Raw genomic sequence first — 13,156 nt, 5'->3', positions numbered from 1 at the left:
CACTATTGCAAATGATGCTGGCTGACCATGGCTGGTACCACTGGAAAGTTTTGCTCTACAAGATCTGTTTGCAAAAGTGGCAGCTAAGGGATAGGAACAATCAAGGATCATTCTTGCCCCTTCAACAGATTTTCAACAAGAGGTTAAGTAGGTGGCACAGTCAGGGCCGGCGCGACTATTAGGCGGGACTAAGGTGGCATCAGCGAGTGTGGCACTGCAGAGGTACATGAGGGCATCATTTTCAAAAATGCAAAAGAAGAGGAGACCGGGAAGTTGTGCCTACCTAGAGACTGTTTCTAGTGCGGAGTCTGGTGGCCTGGTTGAGGCCAGAGCATCCCTGTGGTCCGGCGAGGTTAACTGAACACGCCCCCGAATGACATCATAGGAGGGCAACGTCGGAGGAGTTTAAAAGCAGCTCCTCCCTGAACTTCCCCAGGAGACCGGGAAGTTGTGCCTACCTAGAGACTGTTTCTAGCGCGGAGTCCGGTGGCCTGGTTGAGGCCAGAGCGTCCCTGTGGTCCGGCGAGGTTAATCGAACACGCCCCCGAATGACATCATAGGAGGGTGACGTCGGAGAGTTTAAATTCAACATCAAGTGGTGCACCGCCGGCGCTCGCCAAAGCCGCGCGCCAAAGGGGCGCGTGGCTTTGGTGCAGCTTCGGTGTGGATTTGGAGTGGAATTGTCATCAAGAGGCCACGCGAAGAACCACTCTCTAATTAAAGCACAACTTTCTTCTCCATCGGAGGGATACCAACTGTTTCAATCTAAAAAAGCTAAGTACCTTCTTGTGTATTATTATCTGTATATTGAACATTACCTTGAGAATGCCACACTCGGCTCGAAAATGAAGAGCCAGAGAGAGGTTAATTGAAAGTACTTCAGATAGTCCAGTGTTGGGCCCTATGGATGCCCACATTAGGAGAGGAATCATATTTCCGGGTGATAAGTCGCTAGAGGGGATCCAGGAAGGCATGGTTTCCCCCCTTGACTTGGAGATCTCTTTGTCCCCGGATAATAGAGCCCCTCCTGAGAATCCTGCAACAATTAGATCAGAATCATCTGAAGGCACCACTCCTCCATTGGAGAAAATGGGAGGAGTAGAAGATGGCCCAGGAAAATCCATGAGTTCAGCCGCAGGAAATACCAATTTGATTGGTAACTCGGAAGGGGAAGTTGCTGAGGGACAAGAGCTGTCTCAGTATATGGACTCAAGTATTGATAAGATATTTGCTGATATGGTTGATCCTTTACCTTTAATAAGGCCAATAACAATTTCTTTAGAGATTATCTGGGAAACCCTAGTGGTTTTAGATAAAAATGTAACTTTGCAATTGAAACCGGTTATGAAAAGAATAGAAAATCTAGATCAGAAGTTGAAAAACGTTATCTTAGAGAATAGTAAGAGAGATCAGGCCATAGCAAATGTCTCTAAGGGATCAAAAAGATTAAGTGATCAAAATCTTATGATAATTAAGGAGAATCAGTACTTATCTAGAAAGTTAGAGAATCTAGAAAATCAAGCACGAAGTAAAAATTTAAGGTTGATTAATTTTCCAAAGCTTCCAAATATTTCAGCTAAAGAAATGTGTAATAAGTTTGTCTTGAATATTTAAAAATTCCCCAACAGGCTGTTCCACCCCTTACTCAGATTTATTATATTCCTTCTTGGAAAAATATATCTGAAAAAGGGCAAGATTTTCAAATAACTATGCCTTTAAATGTGACTGAAATGCTGGAATCCACAAATGTGGAGGAGGTAGAGTCCTCCACATTAATTGTATCCTTTTTATTAAATTCAGATAGAGTGGATTCAAAAGTTATTCTTTAGAAATATTAAGGAAAATTTCTACCAATTAAATGTAAGAGTCTTCCCAGATGTGACAAGAGAGACACAAAAGAGAAGGAAGGAATTTCTAATATTAAGACCTAAACTTTTGCAAATGGGGGCACAATATAAGTTAAAATATCCATGTAAATGTTGTATAATTTACAAATCAGTTAAGTATTGTTTCTTTCAACCATCTCATTTGATTAAGTTTATATCAGATAAAAATGTTGAGAGTCTTCCGACAGAAGTAGCCCCTCAATGAGGCAACAATAAGCTCTATATTACAATTAAATGATTCTAGTATTAGATTGATATATTACCTTACATTTTTTCTTGGAAAGCCTTATCTTTTTCCAAATGTTATCCCTCTTATTGAGGACTAGGAAAACGTATGTGTTTTGATGGTATGATTTATTGGGTATTGTACTCAAAGTCATAATCACAGACATGTAATTTCCTGTATCAAGTTATTCTTGATTGTATTGTTTAAAATTTGAATAAATAAAAAAATTTAAAAAAATACCGCAAAAGAAGGGCTGACGGTCACACAGGCACTCATTAGGGGAGAGAGAGAAAGCACTGTAAAAAGGTGACTGTCATTTATATATCTAACACTGTCAGAGGGCACATTCAACTCCGGGTGGGACTGGGGGGGCGGTGTTACATTGGTCTGCCGAGGGCACTACAAACCCTTGCAACGGCCCTGGACACAGTCCAAGAGAAGGCTGGGGAGAATGAGGGAGAGCCCAGGCATGGGAGGTGGAGCTTTGGCTCTGGACCTGACATTTCTTTTTACTTCTGTTTTGCTTTGGTTTTTTTTTTTAATTTTAGTCTTAAAGAAATGTAGCAAAGAACAAACTGAACAAAATAATAAAAAATGAAATGAAAAACAAAATGAAAGAGAATGATGTTTGTTCACACTCCTACAAATTGCTAAAGAAATGCAATGCGTTAGCACTGTGGTAACACTAAAGCTAAACTACAACTCTGGGAGGTGCTTTTAAGTTTGGGCTTTGTCCTAGTGAAGTTAATGTAAATCTTGATGAGGGCATCCATTTCTCACTCCTAGATCCCAACAACAATTCATTGGGCCTCCAGGCCTCCTGATTCCCACACTCATGAATCAAAAGCAAGGTCAATGACTCCCACCTCCCTGGAAAACTCTGCGTGAGCTCCCCTGAATGCTCACAGGAGGCAGATCCCATTAAGATGTATCCCTTCTGACATCATTTTAAGAAAATGGAGGTAGAACTATGCATGGATCCATCCTGCCTCACTACTGTCAAATTCGAAATTGTAGAACATAGTTTAGAGGTCATCCGATGCCATTTTGAATTCTTCATCTTCTACAGATGACATCAGAAGAGGTAAACCTTTAGTATGTGCATGGGGAAAGGGGTCTTGCCTGGACCATTGACCCTTTGTTGCTGGTATCAGAAGGGCTGGGGATGGAAGTGGAGACTGAAGACCTGGATATGGGCTGGATTTTCAAAAGGTTACGTGCTTAAATCTGGAGGATTTATGGTGTAACCAGGCTTACGCACGCCGGGCCTATTTTCAAAAGGACCGGTGACGCGCAAAAAGCCCCGGGACGTGTGTAAGTCCCAGGGCTTGCAAAAAGGGGTGGGGAGGGGGTGGGGCAGGGCGGGGTCAGAGGTTCTAGGCAAATGACCATTTGCCCAGGGCTGAAGTAAGTTTTGAAATAAAAGGAAAAAAAAGAAAAAGGTAAGGGGGAAGGGCAGGGGAGGTAGGGGAAGGGAAGGGAAGGTGGGGTGGGGGGTAGGGAATGGGAGAAGGCAGTGCGGCTTGGCGTGGGCTCAGCGTGCGCAAGGTGCACAATTGTGCACCCCCTTGCGCTCGCTCACCCCGATTTTATGCGCGCACATGTTATAAAATCGGGCATATATGTGTGCACGCCGGGTAGTGTGCGCACATGTACTCCCGCGCATACGTATGAACATCTACCTATATGTTGGTATTAAGAGGGGGAAGGTTAAAATGAAGGAAGGCCCTCATCAGGGTTTGCTTTAGCCTTATATGGCTAATGCAAAAATATGAACTTAACTATGATTCCCAGAGCTGCAGTTAGTTTTTTGTGCTAACCGTGATGTTAACTAATGCAAAAGCCTACTTTTAAAGCCTGAATTAAAAAAAGGGTTTTACTTTTTTAATAGATAATGCATTAATCCATGTTAAAATTGGTTCTCCCCAAATGGATTGTATTGCAGCACAGATTTATTTGTTTTCCTTATTCTGTTGTTTTCCTATATTTGGTATTTAAGAAATTATTGACTATTTTCTGTAACCAAGATTTCTTGGATGTAATTTCAAATTCAATAAAGAAGTAATTTAAAAAATATTAGCATGCTAATTGACAATTTTAACATAATATAGTAAATAGATCCTATAAACATTCCATTTACTTTGTATGATGTAGTTAGCAGGAATTAGTATGCAACACTGTAATCAGTATGTTAATTGATATATCAGATGTTCATTTACAATTATATATAAATTGCAACTTGTTTTCATCTTAATTAAAAATCTATGTATTAATAATTGCAACTGAGCATAAAAATGTTTAGTAAAAATATGTCGTTCTTGGTGCCCTAAAGGAAAACAATATTTTGTCATGTTTTAGGAACATACAGTTTTTTTATTATTTACTTTTTTTAATCAGAGCATGATATACACTGTAAGCTTGCATGATATTACAAGGGTTAGAATAATCAAAAGTTAACTATTAATATGTGAACTGAGTGTGAGGTTTGAATTAATTGTTTAAGAAATATTCATTATCCTTTGACAACACAGGAGATGAAACCACCATGAGTAACTTTCTTTTCAATCAACGATAAAGGACTGCCATGGTTTTAGTTGCTTCTTTAAGTCATTGAAGAGATAGCTGTGAAATAGTTTTAGGAATTTAGTTTTTCAGTGAACACATTTTAAAAAATGAATGGATATATACCTTTATTTCAAACAAATGCATAAAATGCAAGAAATGTGGCGATTTTCAATTTGTCCTGAATGGAATGAACCAAAAATATTCTCCTACAAAATTCCTCAAACATTTCAGGTACTTTCCTTTTTTATGGAATTTTGAAAACAACTTTGCCTCTAGTGGCCCTGTCTGGGCTTCTTCTGGATTCTCTGATGCCTACTACAGGCTCAAAAATCTTATTTGGCCTGCTTGGGGCCTACCGGGCCCTCCTGGATCCAGGTTGAGGCTAGCCCAGAGCTGGCTCAGAACCTGCCCAGGGACCTCTCACCCCTGTTTAAAGATGCTGGGGCTAGGGTATTCTCACTTAAATCTTTCCCAAATCTTCAGTAAATAAGTGTAGGAATATTGCCTACTCATTTCTGCTCATATCCTGGTGCTTTAAATAGGCACCGCCTGCCCGAGGATGGTGCCAAAGTGATATCATATTAAACAAAATTAGTATTTGAAAGAATATATTGTCCCTTGAAAGCTTTTTATAGAGCATCAGTAGTACATAAATTATTCTATCTTGGTGAGAATGAAAATGTATTTATTTATTTGTTTGTTTTTATATACCGAAGTTTGTGGGAAACATCACATTGGTTTACAATTACTAAAATATAAAAAACACAATTCAAAATATACAGTTAAGTACATAATGTGTTAAAAGAAACATTAAGATAACAAAATTTTCTAAAAGCATCTAAGGCCTGGATTTATCAAAATGTGGTAAATATTGCATGTGATGGGAAAAGGGGCATGTTTTATAGTAATAGGGAGTTTATTGCAATTTGCACTAATACCTATGCAAAGAGCTAATTTACCACAAATTACAATGACTTTTTCATACTTTGAGATAAGTTCCAGAATGTGGTATTTCCTATGCTACTGGGAGAGAGAGAGTGAGAGCCTAGCCATAATGCCCTGACCCTAGATAGGTATTTATATCTCTATGGGAGGCCCACCTAGTAACTCGAGGTGAGGTTTAGATATTAGTGTAGGGGTTAGGGGGGGCCACTTTGACATTCAATGTGAGACGTACAAACAGAAGAGTGCTTTCTTGAGAAGATTTGATGACCCTCAGAGTGAGGAAACTCACCCAAAGATGAGATTTGTGCAATGTTCTCTCAACCTAGCTTGATGGACTCTCTACCTCCACTCTCCACTCCTCTTTGCCATCGTGGTGCCACCACTCTCGGCCCCACATGGCTCGTGCCTCCTAATGAGGGTTGTGGCATGACCGGGGCTAGCGGCATGACTGGAGGGGTGGTGCGATGAGGAAGGGCAGCATGATGAAGTGGGGAGGGCGCAAGACAGAAGATGCCTAGGGCACGTAATCCCCTTGCACTGGCCCTGCACTCTCCTCTCAGTCCACCTCCAGCACACTCTTGACCAGGACTCTGACCCCTCTAGACTTAACTCTGTGCTCTCCCCATACCCCAATCCCAACCAGTACTCTTGTCCTCCTTCCTTCTCACAGAACAAATCAGTCTATTAAGCAATGGATCTTAAAAATGTGAAAAAGTTTTCTGATTCAGTTCACATTTGAACAAGGTGATTAAATATGTGGGATTGGCATGTGAGGAATGGGAACACTGCCCCCCACTTCAAGCATGAGTAAAGGCACAACAATGGGGAACTCAATCAGACCCCACCCAGCTCCTTCCACCATTGATTTTGTAAAAAATATATGTCAGGACTCCTATGGATCTCTTCTAGAGCTACATTGGGCTTCTGTTCACTCTTCATAATTCTTTGTCCCTCCATATACTGAGAGGTGATTGCTCTGGATTACCATTGATGAGTTAATATTTCTTCTTATGTTGTTGGTGCTGTTCTATTGCTAGAATAAGAACTGAACACTGACAATTGACAAAAAAAAATCTGTATTAATAAAATATCTTAGAAACAATACATAGTACCATACTGGAGTAAAATACATGCAGAACTTGAGGCTCTGAAGCTGCACGATAGGTTATATACATCATTTCCTCCAAACCTGCATACTAATGTAGTAGTTTCTTTGTTTACATAATATTTTTCAACTGGTTAGTGCTACTATCTTATCTCAAATATGTTAATAATACTGTATTCTTGTAAATTGAGCCCTAAAATAGAAATGGAATGTAAACACTGACTTTTGTTAATAAACATGTGGATAAAGGTGAACCGGTAGATGTAGTATACTTGGATTTTCAGAAGGCGTTTGACAAAGTTCCTCATGAGAGGCTTCTAGGAAAAGTAAAAAGTCATGGGATAGGTGGCGATGTCCTTTCGTGGATTGCAAACTGGCTAAAAGACAGGAAACAGAGAGTAGGATTAAATGGACAATTTTCTCAGTAGAAGGGAGTGTACAGTGGAGTGCCTCAGGGATCTGTATTGGAACCCTTACTTTTCAATATATTTATAAATGATCTGGAAAGAAATACGATGAGTAAGATAATCAAATTTGCAGATGACACAAAATTGTTCAGAGTAGTTAAATCACAAGCAGATTGTGATAAATTGCAGGAAGACCTTGTGAGGCTGGAAAATGGGCATCCAAATGGCAGATGAAATTTAATGTGGATAAGTGCAAGGTGATGCATATAGGGAAAAATAACCCATGCTATAATTACACAATTTTGGGTTCCATATTAGGTGCTACAAACCAAGAAAGAGATCTAGGCGTCATAGTGGATAACACATTGAAATCATCAGTTCAGTGTGCTGTGGCAGTCAAAAAAGCAAACAGAATGTTGGGAATTATTAGAAAGGGAATGGTGAATAAAACGGAAAATGTCATAATGCCTCTGTATCGCTCCATGGTGAGACCGCACCTTGAATACTGTGTACAATTCTGGTCGCCGCATCTCAAAAAAGATATAATTGCGATGGAGAAGGTACAGAGAAGGGCTACCAAAATGATAAGGGGAATGGAACAGCTCCCCTATGAGGAAAGACTAAAGAGGTTAGGACTTTTCAGCTTGGAGAAGAGACGGCTGAGGGGGGATATGATAGAGATGTTTAAAATCATGAGAGGTCTAGAACGGGTAGATGTGAATCGGTTATTTACTCTTTTGGATAGTAGAAAGACCAGGGGGCACTCCATGAAGTTAGCATGGGGCACATTTAAAACTAATCGGAGAAAGTTCTTTTTTACTCAACGCACAATTAAACTCTGGAATTTGTTGCCAGAGGATGTGGTTAGTGCAGTTAGTATAGCTTTGTTTAAAAAAGGATTGGATAAGTTGTTGGAGGAGAAGTCCATTACCTGCTATTAAGTTCACTTAGAGAATAGCCACTGCCATTAGCAATGGTAACATGGAATAGACTTAGTTTTTGGGTACTTGCCGGTTCTTATGGCCTGGATTGGCCACTGTTGGAAACAGGATGCTGGGCTTGATGGACCCTTGGTCTGACCCAGTATGGCATTTTCTTTGTTCTTATGGCATATTTTAACATTCCACAGTTCTGGACATTTCTACAGATCTGATCAGTTTAATCTTATTATACTGCTATTATCTTTCTGCCTCTTCACTGCCACCAACTGGTCTGTCTCCACAGAGAACCCCTCAAAGCACCCTTGCATTTCCTTCCTTTGTCATATTCAGTATAATATTATTATGTTTCAAAACAACTGACCACCCTGTGTCTTACATTTGTCCCAAAGAAAAAACAGCGGAGGATGGTCTCATAATGCAGAAAGCAACAGAAGTATAGTGAGACCAATCGTTGAATAAGACGGTCTTTATTTAGCACAAAATTAATTAAAATATTCTTGCCCAACTCTGGCCGAGTTTTGCCTTAATTAAAGGCTGCATCAGGGGCTTATGAAAATATGGTCTGAATATTGGTAGTAGTTCCCAAACAAAACTGAATGAAGTATCTTCACAACCAATCACCTCGCACTCTATGGTTAGGGTAATTATGTGTGACCCACCATGATTCAATACAATATAAAGCGGTCCTTATGGCACTGTTCTTTCATAAATGAAATACTGTATTGTCATCCTGCAGCATGTAAGCCCCTGATGCAGCCTTAAATTATGGCAAAATTTGACCAGAGTTGGCCAAGAGTATTTTAATTAATTCTGTGCTAAATAAAGACCTTCTTATTCAATGATTGGTCTCACTATACTTCTATTACATTTGTCCCAGGCAAACCCAGCCCATGAAGCAATGGGTTATGCTAAAACTAAGACCCATCATAGGGGTAGAGGCGCTGGGCAACTGGATGGGTCTCAGATTTAGTTGAGACCAATCGGTAACATCTGGAATTCATCTTCCTCAAGGTAGGTGGCAGGATCATAAGAATAGGTTGAGGCTTTCCTTTCTGAGGGGAAATTGAAAAGATCAGTAGTGATAGGAAGATTTATAACAGATGTCAATTACACATTGGCAACCAAGGCATAAGGCAATAAAGAAAACTAATGAAACTGCAGTATTAACAATTATAAATATCAGTTTCCTTCCTGAGCCCAAAAACCAGGTTCCAATAACTAGGAAGTCCGAGTACCATAAATTTTGTCTGGGAATTTAAGCTTGGTGAGAAAGATTGTATGGGTTGGAGGTAACCTTGTATAGCTCACTAGAATTTTCAATAAAAGCACAGCATGAATTATTAATAAACGTATATACCCTTCCTTTCTGGGATAATAGCATATCTAATGCCTATCGATCCTATATAACAGTCCTGGCTAGGGACCATTTCTCTGCCTGCAAACTCTCTGTTCCTTCTGTAGTTTCATTAGCTAAAGCATGACTATATCCAAGATACTTTGGATGGTACCCTCTAATTTAGCAACTCCCAATCATGGAAGTAGGGCTCTCACAAAACTATGAAACCCATTGGGCAGTCAATAATGGGGTTTGATTTATGGCATGAATGAATAGTGAGATAAATATCTAAATGGAAAGTGGATAAAGCTTAGGCAGGGAGGTGGATAAATTGAAGAGTTATAAATCCCAAAACTGTTGTCTTGGCTTCACCCCTAAATTTTCTCCCCCACCCATGTTCCATAAAATACATACCAGAGTAAAAAAATTAATATCCAGGGGGAATGGCCCACATTGAGCCCTCCTCTCCCATAGAATGAAGAATGAAGGATAGAGATATTAACTTTTATTGGACAGGCTGCAGTTTGTTGAAAGAGTAGAAATATTTGGAAAACAAACATAGTAACTTTGAGTCAAATGGCAAATATAAGAAGGTCCATTGGAACGGAGAGAGTTGGAGCAGTTCCAAGTCTTGGGAATGTGTCTGGTGCCTTTATTCAGTGTATGGCTCAGTTCCTCTTTGCTCTGTGAATTCTGAGAATAATAGTGGTAGTCTCAAAGTAAGGCATTTTCGTTTTGGATAGGATTCCCATGGCCTTTCCATTGGCTGTTCTACTGATTCCAGCCATTTCCTCCGATGTCATCACAGACTGACTTAAAAAAGGCAGTACACTCCAGGACTGGACACCTCTGGTGGAATGCCTCCATTGGGTCACTCCTTATGGAATAATTGTAATTAGTGATTCTCTCTTTAGGTGTTATGGAGAGGTGGGAATGTTCCTTTAAGTTACATGATTGTTTTGTTCTATAGTCTTATAAAGAAGGATTTAATGATTTAGAGATTTAATTTAATTTAAATTTAATTTACAAACTCTTCTATACCGTCGTTAAGTTAGATAACCATCACAACGGTTTACATAAAGGCACAATAAAGAAAAATATGAGTGGTATAGATTACAAATTGAACATGTGCCATCATAGTACCGGTAACATATTAGTACAAAAACTATTTGTTTAATTTATCCTTATCTGTTTGGTAGAAAATTGCTAAGCAGTTCAAATTTAACATTAAAATGCACTTATATGTTTAAAAAACAACAACTGTTTGTTCTGTGCGTCCTTATCAATCGTTTTTCTCCTTCTCCTTGTCTTTATAAAAAGCTTGTTTAAAGAGCCAGGTTTTCAGGTTAGATTTAAATATTTTCAAATTTCTCGGCAGCCTTAATTCGAGAGGCATGGTGTTCCATAGCACAGGACCAGCCAGTGACAGTGCTCTTTCCCTTACTTGAGTGAGGCATGCTGATTTAACAGAGGGGACAGTAAGTAGAGCCTTATTAGCAGATCTTAGGTTTCTATGCGGGACATGTACGCGCAGTGCTGTGTTAAGCCAGTCAGCTTTTTCATTATGGATTAGCTTATGAATTATGTGTAACTATGGCTGGACTCTAGCTGGTTATAATGGATATATTTAGATGTACATTACTTTAGTAATTAGTATGAATTTTGTTAAGTAGTATTCATTGTGTTATGATTCTGCTTGTGGGAATAAGCCCAAAAGCAGTATTTTATTAATTTATTTAAAAACTTTTTTATACCAACATTCATTTGCATATCACATCAGTTTACATATAACGGGGTTATAACAAAAGATTTAGAAAATGAAAAATAACTTACATGAAACAGGGCAGCGAAGGAACAAGATGGGAACGAAGATGGGAAAGAAGAGGAAGGATAAATGGTCGAGCAGGTGGTTAGAAAGGTTAACAATAAATCATAACACTAATTTACAAAAGTATCTCACCTTTTTCCTTCTGCCAGCCTTCCGATGCTGAGGTCCCTGTGCGGCCTGGAGGCCGCTGATGCCTGCCTTCTCGTGCCCTGGAGGCCGCCGCCAGTTTTGCCGCTTCCCATGGCAGGAGAGCGCCATCCTCATTCCTCTTCACGGCCAGGGGGTTGCTGCCAAAGTTGTCTCTCTTCGCAGCTTGAAGCCGCCGCCATCACCACTGCCTTCTCCATGGCTGGAGCCACCCTCAGTCCTCTCTTCAGCGGCTGGAGCTGCCCAGCTTCGTTTCGTGGCAGGAGCTACCTCCGACGCTTCAGGCCTGCTTCCTTCCTCACAGCATGGTTGCTATCCTTAGTCCTGCCTCTTTAGTTGCGGGGCCACGCCTCTCCTCAGCATTTAAAGGCCAGTCCTTCTAGCTCCTCCTTGTGATGTCATCGAGGCATTTCCTCTTCAGCTCTACAAAAGGGCTCAGCCTTCAAACAGTCTTCGCCTTCGCAAGGAGTTGGTCATGGAGTCGGACCTCTCTTGGATCTTCAGTTCCAGCTCTTCTCTCTAGGAGTCCTCCATGATTCCTCTTCACTTCTTCAAGGCACTCTGTTCTTCGTTGGTCCTCCTTGTCTTCGTTCATGATTCTTGAACCTCCGTTGTCTTCATTCCATGTTCTGGTCTCTTGTTGGATCCCGTCCTCTTGTCTTCAGATGTCTCGATGTCTCCGTGTCTTCAGATGTCCTGATGTCACCATGTCTCCAAATGTCTTCTTGTCTTCATGTGTCCTGATGTCTCCCTATCTCTGGATATCCTGATGTACCCTTGTCTTCGGATGTCCAGTCATTCCAGTCTCCTGATGTCTTCATCCATCTTGTTCCAGTCGTCCCTGTGGTCCTCCTCTCTAAAAGTCCCCTGATGTCTAGATGCCATTGGTGTCCTGATGTCCCGAGTTACTGGTGTCCATTCATATCCGATGTCCTACATTCCAACCCTGATGTTCCAAGTCTTGTTTCTGATGTTCTTGTCAGGTTCCGATCCTGAAGTTCCGGCGGTCCTTAAGTTACGGGTTCAGCTCGTTTGTCCCGGACCTCATCTTCAGCTGACCTTCCTGGGAGTATATCCATTTCTATCCAGTGTCTGAGTTTGGTAGCTGGAGCCCTCTTCCAGCAGGATCTGTCTTCGAGCACTACCTAGATTCCTCCTAGTTCCTAAGCCTCTGTCTTTGTCTGAGTATCCTGAGTCCTTATCCTTGTCTGAGTCTTCCTCAGTTCCAAATCCTCATCGGAGTATCCAGAATCCTCACCTGACTCTCTAGAATCCACTTCTGATATCCACCTATGCCTGAGCATCTTGCTTCTGAGTTCCAAGCCACCTCACATCCTCGTCTCGTCTGAGTCTTCAAGTATCCTCGTCTTGTCTGAGTCCCAACCTCCATGTGTCCTCATTTCATCTGAGCCTCCGAGCTTCCTCGCCTTCTTCAAGCCAACAGCCTAGTCTAAGTCCAAGGTCTTGTCTTGTTCCAAGTTCCAGTACTATCACTTGTCCTTGACCTCTGTCCATTCTGCTGCATCTGCCGCTCCCTAGTAGCAGGTCCAAAAGGGCTATCGAGTGGCCGGAGGGCTACCCAAGAGACCAGCATTGCATTGTTAGGTCTCTACCGGTGCATGCAGGTTCGGTAGAGGTTAGGGCTCTGTGGCCAGCCTGCTCCTCCCATGCTTGGACATGTCTTGCCTGCCGCGGCACTTCCACAGAATTCTTCTCTGCAGTTGTGTCGTGGCCCAAGGGCACACATCTCCCTGGAATTCGGAGCACTCC

The sequence above is a fragment of the Rhinatrema bivittatum genome, chromosome 2 (assembly GCF_901001135.1).
Source record: "Rhinatrema bivittatum chromosome 2, aRhiBiv1.1, whole genome shotgun sequence".
NCBI lineage: Eukaryota > Metazoa > Chordata > Amphibia > Gymnophiona > Rhinatrematidae > Rhinatrema > Rhinatrema bivittatum.
The sequence above is the reverse complement of the archived record's forward strand: the minus strand, read 5'-3'. Positions refer to the sequence as shown.